We start from the raw sequence: 13,148 nt of genomic DNA, 5'->3' as shown, positions 1-13,148 counted from the left end.
ATAGTAACACTAATTATACCTCTGCCACAAAAGGTTTAACCCCCAAATAATATAGTTTAGTATTTTATAAAATACCAAGGCATTTATGTATTTGTCTTACCTACTGTTTTAATTAATTAAATGCAGTTAGACCTTTTATAAAAATGTGGTTTCTCCACCAACATTACTTATGAATTATTTGTCACATTTATAACATTTTAGTTTTGACTTTTGAAAACGTTTATTGTTTGCTTGATTTTGAATATGAATTTGAATCGATTCCGAACTAACACGAGATTAGCGAAAGTAATCGAAGTGACGTGGCATCATTAGCAGGGAATTACTGTAGCTAAATACCCGGGCATCACACAAATATATCATTGTACACTAACTCAAATGATTAGCAATAAATAAAATGTCAGAACTAAGGTGGAAATATGAAGAGACAACCTGAGAAAAAAATTCAGGAGCAGCACACACTCCTGAAACCAGATAGAACATGTCGTGCAACCCCCACCACCACCTTCAGAAAATCCATAATAATCCAAATGTATGACCAAAAAGAGAACAAAAAATGGGAAGATTAATGAATGTATGGTATTGATGATTGCATTAGAAAGAAATAATAAAAAGATGTACTTCAATGTGGCACAATAAATGGTGTAGAGCAAATAAATTGTACATTTAGCTTTCCTATTCGACCACACAGAAAAATAGGGCAGCCCAACCCAAGTATTAAATTAGTCTCTATGTGTGAAGGCTGGAAGGTATATTCTGTTTAGTGATAGATTACCCATCAAAGCAAAACTAATTCAAGATTTTTAATGGTATTCCAAAAATGCAGATTAATAAGGCTTGATATTAAGTATACAAGACTTTGTCCTTTATGCACATACCAATAAGAAAAGCTAGAGAAATTTAAGAAAATCATCTCATACTACATTTCCTGCCGGTGAGCATGTCAATCAAGCTGAGGTGAAAAATATTCAGAGGTCCACTAGGCAGTAACCCATAATGTTTTTTTATAGCTAGCAAAGTGATCCATATTGTAGATGGGAAACAATATAATAAAGGCCAAATAAAGAAATAATCCATTCATTATGTCATAGCCAAAAAGCTCAAATAGAATAGGATGTAAAACCGCAATTAAAAACAGAGAAAAGAACTCTAAATAGCACATGGGAGGAGATAGAACAAGCAAAACTAAAGCATTAAGAAAATGATAGAATACCAGCGATATTAAAAGTGAGAGTAGAGCAAATGTACACAGAAAAATGAAAAACAGAAGGGGAGTTGAAATACCCACAGATGGGTTGGAGATGACAAGGTCACCGAGAAGTATGCCTAGCTCTCGTGAAATGTGAAAAATTCTGAAGAATAAGCATCAAATCAGGTATTTCTACTTGCTCCCAAACTGAAAACCAGAACATCCAGAAAACTATAAATTAATTGAGCAGGACAACTTCATCTCAAATTATATGTTAGACATATATCTTGTTTTTGACATGGCTACCTGCTAAAAGATCCTCATGTTCGCCTAGTACCAATTCAGTTTATGGCAATATAACAGATCAAGTGACTAAAATAATTAGCTTTGATCATCTTAGGCAATATTCCAACAAATAAGGTTATGACCATTCCTATGACCCATAGCACAAACCCTCTGACTTTCAACTCGGCTACACGATCACCCCATGAACCTGTCTGATCTCATGTGATCATCATATTTAGAGAGAGTTTATTAATTAACTACATAAAACATGGGTATGGATAGCACATGGAAAGTAAACCAGAGACAAGCTTTAATACTTTCACCAATGCATGGCAAGATATACGTTTGTTTAGCTACCACTACTTGATTATATACGAGGAGACTACAAATCAAACATGTCAGTAAATAAGGAGTAAGAAAAAATATCTTAGTAATTATTAATCAAATTGGAGATGGGAAATAAACCAAGCCGAGATACTTGTACAGTCATTCAAGTAAATCCACGGAAGGTAAATACCATACTCTTTTCTGTTCTATAAGTGGGTAAATCAAGTTTAGATCATTTGGCAACAGAACTGACATCTGTAGTATATTATTGATAAACACAACCCACACTCCGTTTTCAAGAATCATACAAAATCAATGAAAATAGAAGGTTGGGTAACTAAACCAACTTTGATAAAGCAATCACACTACAATCAGGAAAACTTTTTTTAAACCCACCGATAACATGCATGGCATGAATCAATATTTGCTCGACAAAAAATGTACAATACATTTCCATCACATTAAGGATTGCATTCATAGATTAAAAAGGCAAAATCGAGAATCACTGAACATTCACTTGTTAAATACACATGATAGGGAATATAGAGGTCAAAAATACATGAGGAAGCATTGAATTCCACCAAAAATGTCCGCAATAGGTTGAATAGCTGTCTAGATTCAGGGGAAATGCACATGCATAAAAACCCCTCCGCATATCCATTGTTAAACAATGGTTTGCCTAAAAATAGTATGCCATGCACATTTATCAGTACGTGAGAACTAAATCACTCACATTAGTAGAAAATAAATGAAAGAATTAATCTCACTTGGAGCATGGGCCATAGATATTCAAACAATGCTTCAGCTAGAAAACATACCTCTGAACTGGACATCAACAGTTCCTTATAAATAGTGTGGGCCGATATTAAAGCCGGGCATAAACAACCCACAGACAAACTCTAGCCTAGCAATAATATGGTAACACACGAATCAGAAATAAAAAATGTGATTGAGGATACAGGAAAAAGATGGTTGAGACACAAGCACCTACACCTGCAGGTTGACGTCTCGAGAGCTGAAGGAAGAGAAGGGAGCAGTGGCAGAGAAGAGAGGCCGCCGGATCATTGCTCTTGCTGCTCCGGCCGGTGCACGGCCTCTAACTCCTCGCAACACCCCTGCAGCCGGCAACTTCATCCATTAGACAAAGGGAGGAAACGTGAGTGAGGCCAGGGGAATAGATAGAGGGACATGTAGTTGCAGTTTCATTAATCAAAAGGGGGGAATAGCAGAAAGGAAGGAGGACGAACCTGCGTGCGTGTGGGTTGTACAAAGGTAGCTCTGCTATAGTGCGGTGTGAAAGACGACGAGCCGGCAGCACTTGCAGTGATCCTCTCCCATTGGCCGTCGACCCCCTCTCATCTTTCCTCTCTCTTTCTCCCTCCTCTCATGTTCTTCCTTCTCTTCCTCCCTCTCATCTTCTCTCTCCCGCAGATCAAATCGAGCGGCGCCGCTGCCGCCCTTTATCTGCAGGTCATCGCGCTCCTTCCGGTGACCTTCTCTCATCCGCCATCACACCTCCCTCTCTTCTTAGCTCTCTCTTTCTCCCTCCTCTCCTTCCTTGTCTCTCTCCCTCTCATCTTTCTCTTCAGCAGATCCGATTGAGCGCCGCTGTCATCTCCCTTTGTCGGCAGATCTTTGCCGCTGCTGGAGAGGATAGTGAAGAGGAGGAAGAGGCGGTGCAGTGGAGAGTAGGGAAAAAGGGGAGGAGCCGGCAGCGCCGTGGAGAGGGAGGGAAGCGGGGCTGGATTGGCTCCTCGAAGACGCACGGGATTGCTGGCGCTAGGTTTTCGCCTCGCAGCTCGATTCACCCCCACTTCTCTCCCTTCTCTCAACCAGTACGCACACAGGATGCACAAGAACGATGGGCCCGAGGACATTTGAGGCCCATCCGTCATGCACAAAAAGGAAAAATAAAGGAGTAAAGAAGAACCAATGGCCAGGACTTTGACAGCATCGTAAAAATTCCTGTCACTGTGAAATCGTTCGAACCAAAACGACCACGCGACGCAGTTGCTCGAGAGAGGCGAGTAGCACATCGGAGTTTATATGTTCAATTAATATGCTATTTTATACTATAATTCGGACTAACCTATTAACCTAGAGCCAAGTGCCAGTTTTTGTTTTTACCTGTTTTAGAGTTTCGTAGAAATGGAATACCAAATGAAGTCCAAACGGATTAAAACGTTCACGATGATCTTTCTTGGCCCAGAAGCAAATCAGGAGCCTTGGAGATGAAGTCAGTGAAGCAACAAGGCGTCCACGAGGGTGGAGGGCGCGCCCAGGGGGTAGGGCATGCCTCCTACATTGTGGGCCCCTGATAGGTCTCCTGACCTAATTCTTTCGCCCATATATACTCTTATACACCAAAACTATCAGGGGGAGCCACGAAAATACTTTTCCACCGCCGCAACCTTATGTACCCATGAGATCCCATCTAGGGACCTTTTTCGGCGTCCTGCCGGAGGGGGATTCGATCATGGAGGGCTTCTACATCAACACCATTACCCTTCCAATGAAGCGTGAGTAGTTTACCACAGAGCTACAGTTCCATAGCTAGTAGCTAGATGGCTTATTCTCTCTCTTTGATTCTTAATACCATGTTCTCCTTGATTTTCTTGGAGATCTATTCAATGTAATACTCTTGTGCAGTGTGTTTGCCGAGATCCGATGAATTGTGGATTTATGATCAGATTATCTATGAATATTATTTAATCTACTCCGAATTCTTATATGCATGATTTGATATCCTTGCAAGTCTCTTCGAATTATCGGTTTTGTTTGGCCTACTAGATTGGTTTTTCTTGCAATGGGAGAAGTGCTTAGCTTTGTGTTCAATCTTGTTGTGTCCTTTCCAAGTGGCAGTAGGGGCAGCAAGGCATTTTGTTGCCATCGAGGATAAAAAGATGGGATTTTCATCATATTGATTGAGTTAATTCCTCTACATCATGTCATCTTACTTAATGCATTACTCCGTTCTTTTGTGAACTTAATACACTAGATACATGCTGGATAGCGGTCGATGTGTGGAGTAATAGTAGTAGATGCAGAATCATATCGGTCTACTTGACATGGACGTGATGCCTATGTTTATGATCATTGCCTTAGATATCGTCATGATTATTCGCTCATCTATCAATTTCTCGGCAGTAATTTGTTCACCCACCGAATTATTTGCTATCTTGAGAAAAGGCACTACTGAAACCTATGGCCCCCGGGTCTCCTTTCCATCATACAAGTTCTTTTTTTCCTTCATATTAGTTTCCGAGCTACTATTTTGCAATCTTTTACTTTCTGATTTATAAACCAAAAATACCAAAAATATTTACTTTACCATTTATCTATCTCTATCAGATCTCACTTTTGCAAGTAACCGTGAAGGGATTAACAACCCCTTTATCGCGTTGGGTGCATGTTTGTTTGATTGTGTGTGCAGGTATTTGGTGACTTGTACGTTGTCTCCTATTGGATTGATATCGTGGTTCTAAAACTGAGGGAAATACTTACTCTACTTTGCTACATCACCCTTTCCTCTTCAAGGGAAAAACCAACGCAAACTCAAGAGGTAGCAAGTGGCAAGAGTGTAAGCTTGGGTATGCCCAAGGCACCCCAAGGTAATATTCAAGGACAACAAAGAGCCTTAGCTTGGGGATGCCCTGGAAGGCATCCCCTCTTTCATCTTCGTCGGTCTATAACTTTACTTGATGCTATATTTTTATTCACCACATGATATGTGTTTTGCTTGGAGCGTCTTGTATGATTTGAGTCTTTGTTTTTTAGTTTACCACAATCATCCTTTCTGTACACACTTTTTTGGAGAGACGCGCATGAATCGTGATTTATTAGAATACTTTATGTGCTTCACTTATATCTTTTGAGCTAGACAATATTGCTCTAGTACTTCACTTATATCTTTTTAGAGCACGGCAGTGGCTTTATTTTATAAAAACTGATGAACTCTCATGTTTCACTTATATTATTTTGAGAGTCTTTTATAAAAATATGGTAATTTGCTTTGGTTATAAATTTAGTCCTAATATGATAGGCATCCAAGAGGGATATAATAAAAACTTTCATATAAAGTGCGTTGAATACTATGAGAAGTTTGATTCTTTATAATTGTTTTGAGATATGAATATGGTGATATTGGAGTCATGCTAGTGGGGTAATTGTGAATTTGAGAAATACTTGTGTTTAGTTTTGTGATTCCCGTAGCATGCACGTATGGTGAACCGTTATGTATCGAAGTTGCAGCCTGATTTTCTATTGATTGTCTTCCTTATGAGTGGCAGCCGGGGATGAGTGATAGTCTTTTCCTACCAATCTATCCCCCTCGGATCATGCGCGTACTACTTCGTTTTGATGACTAATAGATTTTCGCAATAAGTATGTGAGTTCTTTATGACTAATGTTGAGTCCATGGATTATATGTGAGTTCTTGTACCGCGCAACTTTCGCCGGTATGATACACCCACCATATACCTTCCTCAAAATAGCCACCATACCTACCTATTATGGCATTTCCATAGCCATTCTGAGATATATTGCCTTGCAACTTTCTACTGTTCCATTTATTATGACACATTTCGGCATTGTCATTTTGCTTTGCATAATCATGTAGTTGACATTGTATTTGTGGCGAAGCCACCTTTCATAATTCTTCTATACATGTCACTCTTGATTCATTGCACATCCCGGTACACCGCCAGAGGCATTCACATAGAGTCATGTTTTTGTTCCAAATATTGAGTTGTAGATTTTTGAGTTGTAAGTAAATAGAAGTGTGATGATCATCATTATAGAGCATTGTCCCATGTGAGGAAATAGAAAAGGAGGCCAAAGAAGCCAAAATAAAAAAAGATAGGACAAAGACTCCAAGAGAAGAAAAAGAAAAAAAGAGAGAAAAGAGAGAAGGGAAAATGTTGCTATCCTTTTCCACACTTGTGCTTCAACGTAGCACCATGATCTTCATGATAGAGAGTCTCTTATTTTGTCACTTTCGTATACTAGTGGGATTTTTTTTATTATAAAAGATGCTTGTATATTCCAACGATGGGCTTCCTCAAATAACCTAGGTCTTCATGAGCAAGCAAGTTGAATGCATACCCACTTAGTTTTTTTTGAGCTTTCATAAACTTATAGCTCTAGTGCATATGTTGCATGGAAATCCCTACTCACTCACATTAACATCTATTAATGGGCATCTCCATAGCCCGTTGATACGCCAAGTTGATAGGAGACTATCTCCGTCGTTTTGTCTTCTCCCCAACCACCATATTCTCTTCCACCATAGTGCTATATCCAAGGCTCACGTTCATGTAGTGCGTGAAAGTTGAAAATGTTTGTGAACATCAAAAGTATGAAATAATTGCTTGGCTTGTCATCGGGGTTGTGAATGATTTGAATATTTTGTGTGATGAATATGGAGCATAGCCAGACTATATGATTTTGTAGGGATGAGATTTCTTTGGCCATGTTATTTTGAGAAGACATAATTGCCTTGTTAGTATGCTTGAAGTATTATTGTTTTTGTGTCAAAACTAAACTTTTGTTTTGAATCTTACGGATCTGAACATTCATGCCACAATAAACAAGATTACGTTTATAAATATCTTATGTAGCATTCCAGATCAACAATTCTGTTTTCATCATTTACCTACTCGATGACGAGCAAGAATTAAGCTTGGGGACGCTTGATACGTCTCCAATGTATCTATAATTTTTTATTGTTCCATGCTATTATATTATCTATTTTGGATGTTTTATATGTATTAATATGCTATTTTATATTATTTTGGGGACTAACCTATTAACCTAGAGCCTAGTGCTAATTTTTGTTTTTTGCTTGTTTTTGAGTTTCGAAGAAAAGGAATACCAAACGGAATAAAACTTTCACGATGATCTTTTTTGGACCAGAACCAAACCAAGAGACTTGGAGATGAAGTCGGAGGAGCCACGAGGCGGCCACAATGGTAGAGGGCGCGCTCAGGGGCGTAGCACGCTCCCTCTATCTTGTGGGCACCTTATGGGTCTCCTGACCGAATTCTTTCGCCCATATATACTCTTATACCCCAAAACCATCAGGGGGAGCCACGAGAACACTTTTCCACCACCGTAACCTTCTGTACTCGTGAGATCCCATCTAGGGACCTTTTCCGGCATCCTATTGGAGGAGGATTCGATCACAAAGGGCTTCTACATCAACACCATTGCCCTTCTGATGAAGCGTGAGTAGTTTACCACAGACCTACGGGTCCATAGCCAGTAGCTAGATGGCTTCTTCTCTCTTTGATTCTCAATACCATGTTCTCCTTGATGTTCTTGGAGGTCTATTCAATGTAATACTCTTTTGCGGTGTGTTTGCCGAGATCCGATGAATTGTGGATTTATGATCAGATTATCTATGAATATTATTTGAATCTTCTCCGAATTCTTATATGGATAATTTGATTTCTTTGCAAGTCTCTTCGAATTATCAGTTTAGTTTGGCCTACTATATTGGTTTTTCTTGCAATGGGAGAAGTGCTTAGCTTTGGGTTCAATCTTGTGGTGTCCTTTCCGAGTGAAAGTAGGGGCAGCAAGGCACGTATTGTATTGTTGCCATCGAGGAGAAAAATATGGGTTTTTCATCATATTTCTTGAGTTAATTCCTCTACATCATGTCATCTTACTTAATGCATTACTCCGTTCTTTATGAACTTAATACTCTAGATGCATGCTAGATAGCGGTCGATGTGTGGAGTAATAGTAGTAGAAGTAGTATCATTTTGGTCCACTTGACACGGATGTGATGCCTATGTTCATGATCATTGCCTTAGGTACCGTCATAATTATGCGCTCTTCTATCGATTGCTAGGCAGTAATTTATTCACCACCGTATTATTTTCTATCTTGAGAGAATCCACTAGTGAAACCTATGGCCCCCGGGTCTCTTTTCCATCATATATAGTCTATTTTCCATCATATGAAGTTTCTTTTCCATCATATTAGTTTCAGATCAACTATTTTGAAATATTTTACTTTCCGATCTATAAACCAAAAATACCAAAAATATTTACTTTATCATTTACCTATCTCTATCAGATCTCACTTTTGCAAGTAACCGTGAAGGGATTGACACCCCCTTTATCGTGTTGTGTGCAAGTTTGTTTGATTGTTTGTGTAGGTTTTCTATGACTCGTGCGTCGTCTCCTACTGGATTGATACCTTTGTTCTCCAACTAAGGGAAATACTTACTCTACTTTGTTGCATCACCCTTTCCACTTCAAGGGAAAAACCAACGCAAGCTCAAGACGTAGCAGAGGCATATAGATATAACAGTGAACCAATCATAGAGCGGTAAACCTTGTGGTTAACCGGTTTGCCATCCTTAGTCAAGTAAAGATGTCCACTAGTAGGCATGAGTGTTTTCATACCTTTTCTTTGTTGCATGTTGAACTTCTTGAATAAGTCCTTGGTGTACGTTGTTTGGGAAATAAAGGTACCCTCGTTAGTTTGCTTGATTGGCAAACCAAGAAAGAATTTGAGTTCACACATCATAGACATCTCAAACTTCTCCGTCATTAGCCTTCCAAACTTTTCACTAAATTGAGGGTTAGTTGAACCAAATATGATATCATCCACATAAATTTGGCACACAAATAATTCACCATTAACCCTTTTAGTAATGAGTGTAGAATCAATTCTTCCAATTTCAAAGACTTTTAACTGAGAAACTTAGTCAAGCATTTATACCATGCTCTAGGAGCTTGTTTAATACCATAAAGAGCTTCGTTAAGTTTGTAAACATGATCGGGTTTCTTGGGATTAACAAAGTCGAGAGGTTGTTTAACATGAACTTCCCCTCAATTTCACCATTTAGAAAATCACTTTTGATGTACATTTGATATAAAGTAATGTCATGATGATTGGCATAAACAAGTAAGATGCGTATGGACTCAAGTCTAGCAACGGGGGCATATGTCTCACCATAGTGCATACCTGCGACCTGAGTGTAGCCTTGAGTGATGAGACGAGCCTTGTTGCATACAACTTGTCCATCTTTATCTTGCTTATTCCAAAATACCCATTTGGTTCCAATGACATTGTGCTTCTCATCGGGCTTTTCAACCAACGTCCATACTTGGTTGCTCTCAAAATTATGTAGCTCTTCATGCATAGCGTTCACCCAATCTGGATCGTTAAGAGCTTCTTCAACCTTCAAAGGTTCAATACTAGAAATGAATGAGTAGTGTTCACAAAAGTTAGCCAAATGAGTTTTAGAGAGAGTAATTCTCCCGGTCTGGATATCATCAAAGATTTGTTCGACAGTATGATCTCTTGAGACTCTTGTTCGAACTCGTGATAGCTTTTGTTTGGGTCGGGGTGGAACATCCTCTTCATTGTCTTGTTCTTTATCTTGTCTTTCTTCATCGTTGTTGGCATTGTTGTTCTCTTGTGAAGGTGGAAAGGGAGGTCGATGAGGTTCATCTTGTTGTACATCCTCGTTTGCATCATCTTGATGTGTTCTACTTTTGGATGCCTCCAAGTCAACTTGTGGTTCACCTTGGTGTGAAGTTCAGGCTTCCACTTGAATGGACGAGGTACTCTCCTTCACCTCTGTTGGGCAAATCTTTCCAATAGACGAGTCTTCAATTGCTTCTGAGGGATCTTTGTCTCCTACATCAATCGGCAATTGCTCTACTTGTGATTTGTTAGATTCATCAAACTTCACATCTACCGTCTCTTCAACCTTTCGGGTGAAATTGTTGTAGACATGGTTAGTGTGAGATTTTGAGCCGTGACCGAGTAGAAAACCTTCATGAGACTTAGAGGAAAATTTCAAATGATGATGCTTATCAAGAATGTAACATTTTGAGCCAAATACTTGAAAGTAACCAACTTGCAGTTTGTTACCGCTGAGAAGCTCTTATGCAGTCTTGCTAAGAAGCTTGTGAAGATATAGACGATTTGTTGCATTTCAAGCTGTCTCAACCGCTTCAGCCCAAAAATGTCTTGGCGTCTTGTATTCATCAAGCATCGTTCTTGCTATCTCAATGAGTGTCCGATTCATCCTCTCAACAACTCCATTTTGTTGAGGTGTGTACGTAGCTGAGAACTCATGTGAAATCCCTTCTTCGTCTAGAAAGGTATCCACATTGCCATTCTTGAACTTTGTTTTGTTGTCACTTCAAACCTTCTTGATATTCACTTCAAATTGATTTTGGGCCTTCCTAGCAAAGTTATTGAAGATCTTTTGGACCTGGGATTTATCATCAAGAAAGAACACCCACGCGAATCTTTAAATATCATCAACAACGACCAAACTGATTCCACCAAGACCCATTTCTCCGGTCATGTGATCGGTACATCCGCTATCAAGGACCCATTCCTTTCCACCAGCCATGTAACCATGAAGGTTACCCATAAGACCAAAGTGTCTCATTGACTCATCAAGATCAAAGTGACTATCACCATCCTCATAATAATATCCATGTTCAACATCGTCTTGTGATTGATCATCAGCTAGAGAAGGTGATTCATTTGATTTATGTTCATGACAATGTGCATATTTATGAATTCTAATGACTTGAGAAATGATGGTACTAATGACTCCAACATCTCCTTTGGCACACATGAGATCACGAAGCTCAAATAGGTAATAATCAAATTTAGGATCACTAGGTTTCATCTTATGAATAGCTATGGACTTTTTAAGAATCTAATCTAGATTTTTCAAAGAGTAGTTTGGAAAGTGTTCCTCAAGATATCTCCATATTGTGTAAGCACATTCAAATGTAGGCAAGCATATAAGAAAATTTCTAGGCAATCCTCTTATGATAAGATTAATAGCTCTAAGATGGCGTGTGATGTCAAGGTACTCATCCGGGGTTGGATGCAAGGGATCAGTAGGAGGCGCACAAGGGCTAGTAATGTACTTCTTTGAATCTTACTCATTGAAAATCTGAAGCATCTCATTTTTCCAAGCATTAAAGAACTCTCCGTCAAGCATAGGCACTCTACGTCTAATACTCCCAATCCTAGACTCATCCATCTTCCCCCAATGGTGATTAAACCAAAGCAATGCAGACCAATGCTCTGATACCAATTGAAAGGATCGAGAAGAGGTGTCTAGAGGGGGTGATTAGACCCTCAACAAGCAAAAGTAGCAGTTTTTAAGTTCTTCAAGTTGAGTTGAAGATTAGCACAATTCTAAACATTCTCTACACAATTCAAACAAGCATGGCAAGAGTATAAGCAGCGAAAAGAGTAAAGCATGCTAGTTGCAAGAAAGTAAAGGGATGGGATTGGAGTGTGCTTAAATGAAGATATGAAGATTTTTGGCGTGGTTCCGATAGGTGGTGCTATCATACATCCACGTTGGTGGAGACTTCAACCCATGAAAGGTAACGGTTGTGCGAGTCCACGGAGGGCTCCACCCACAAAGGGTCCATGAAGAAGCAACCTTGTCTATCCCACCATGGCCATCGCCCACGAAGGACTTGCCTCACTTGGGTAGGTCTTCACGAAGTAGGTGATCTCCTTGCCATTATAAACACCTTGGTTCAACTCCACAATCTTGACGGAGCACTACAAAAAAAATACACTTCCGTGATGATACGTGTTTGTCACAGTAGGTCGCATTTTTTGTCATGCATGTACATCCATGAAAAATTTATGACATAATCAAGATAGTTATACTTGTGCTGTCGTAGAAGTGTTCCATGACATTACCAAAATTATCATCATGGAAGTATCCACTTCCATGACGATAAATCGCGCGTCACAGAAGTGATTTCGTCAAGGGTGACCGACACGTGGCATCCACCGTAACGGAACGCCATTAAGCTATCGGGTCGGGTTTTGGATCCGATAACCCGTTAACAGCCTCGACCAATGGGGATTTTCCACGTGTAAAACCATCATTAGCTGGAGGACACACGTGTCGGCTCACTGTTGGGACATATGTTATCCACTCATTGGACGGAAGACGCCTATGGTACGTCGACACATGGCACGGCCCAACTGAGGCCCATTCCTGTGAAAAGGCCGGCCCCGTAAAAATTAGCAGGCCAGCCCATATAAGGCCTACTTGTGTTAGGTCCATTCGAGCCCACGACCCATACGAGATGAGCCAATTCGGCCCGTTAACGGCCCGTTAAAGAGTTGACACCATTGCAGCCCATCGTCAGTTCGAGCCCGTTAACAGCCCGCTATATATCTAGGCTCAGTATCGGCCCGATGAGATTTAGGCCTGTTAACGACCCGTTTAATGGATGGGCCAATTTTCAGGATGTACATCTTTCAGCCTTTTAGCGACCCATTTAAATGTTGGGCTAGTTTCCGGCCCGGTGTGTCTTTCAGCCTGTTGACG

The 13,148-nt window shown here is 39.9% G+C and overlaps 1 long non-coding RNA gene across 4 annotated transcripts in view; it reads right to left on the bottom strand.

Annotated features, from left to right (window-relative positions):
- LOC119367688 overlaps window positions 1-3,629 on the bottom strand; it is a 5,049-nt gene extending 1,420 nt beyond the window's left edge. The window contains exons 1-4 of one of the 4 annotated variants that reach the window (XR_005176392.1): window positions 3,046-3,629; window positions 2,790-2,926; window positions 2,617-2,702; window positions 430-502 (exon numbers count right to left, since the gene is read on the bottom strand). This is a non-coding gene — a long non-coding RNA (uncharacterized LOC119367688). Of the gene's footprint in view, window positions 1-429; window positions 503-545; window positions 1,350-1,387; window positions 2,703-2,789; window positions 2,927-3,045 lie in introns of those variants that run through there. The other 3 variants (XR_005176394.1, XR_005176393.1, XR_005176391.1) reach the window with 3 other exon arrangements.
- Window positions 3,630-13,148: the final 9,519 nt, after the last annotated feature.

The sequence above is a fragment of the Triticum dicoccoides genome, chromosome 2B (assembly GCF_002162155.2).
Source record: "Triticum dicoccoides isolate Atlit2015 ecotype Zavitan chromosome 2B, WEW_v2.0, whole genome shotgun sequence".
Classification (NCBI taxonomy): Eukaryota; Viridiplantae; Streptophyta; class Magnoliopsida; order Poales; family Poaceae; genus Triticum; species Triticum dicoccoides.
Note: the sequence above shows the minus strand (reverse complement) of the source record. Positions and strands in the feature narration are given on the sequence as shown.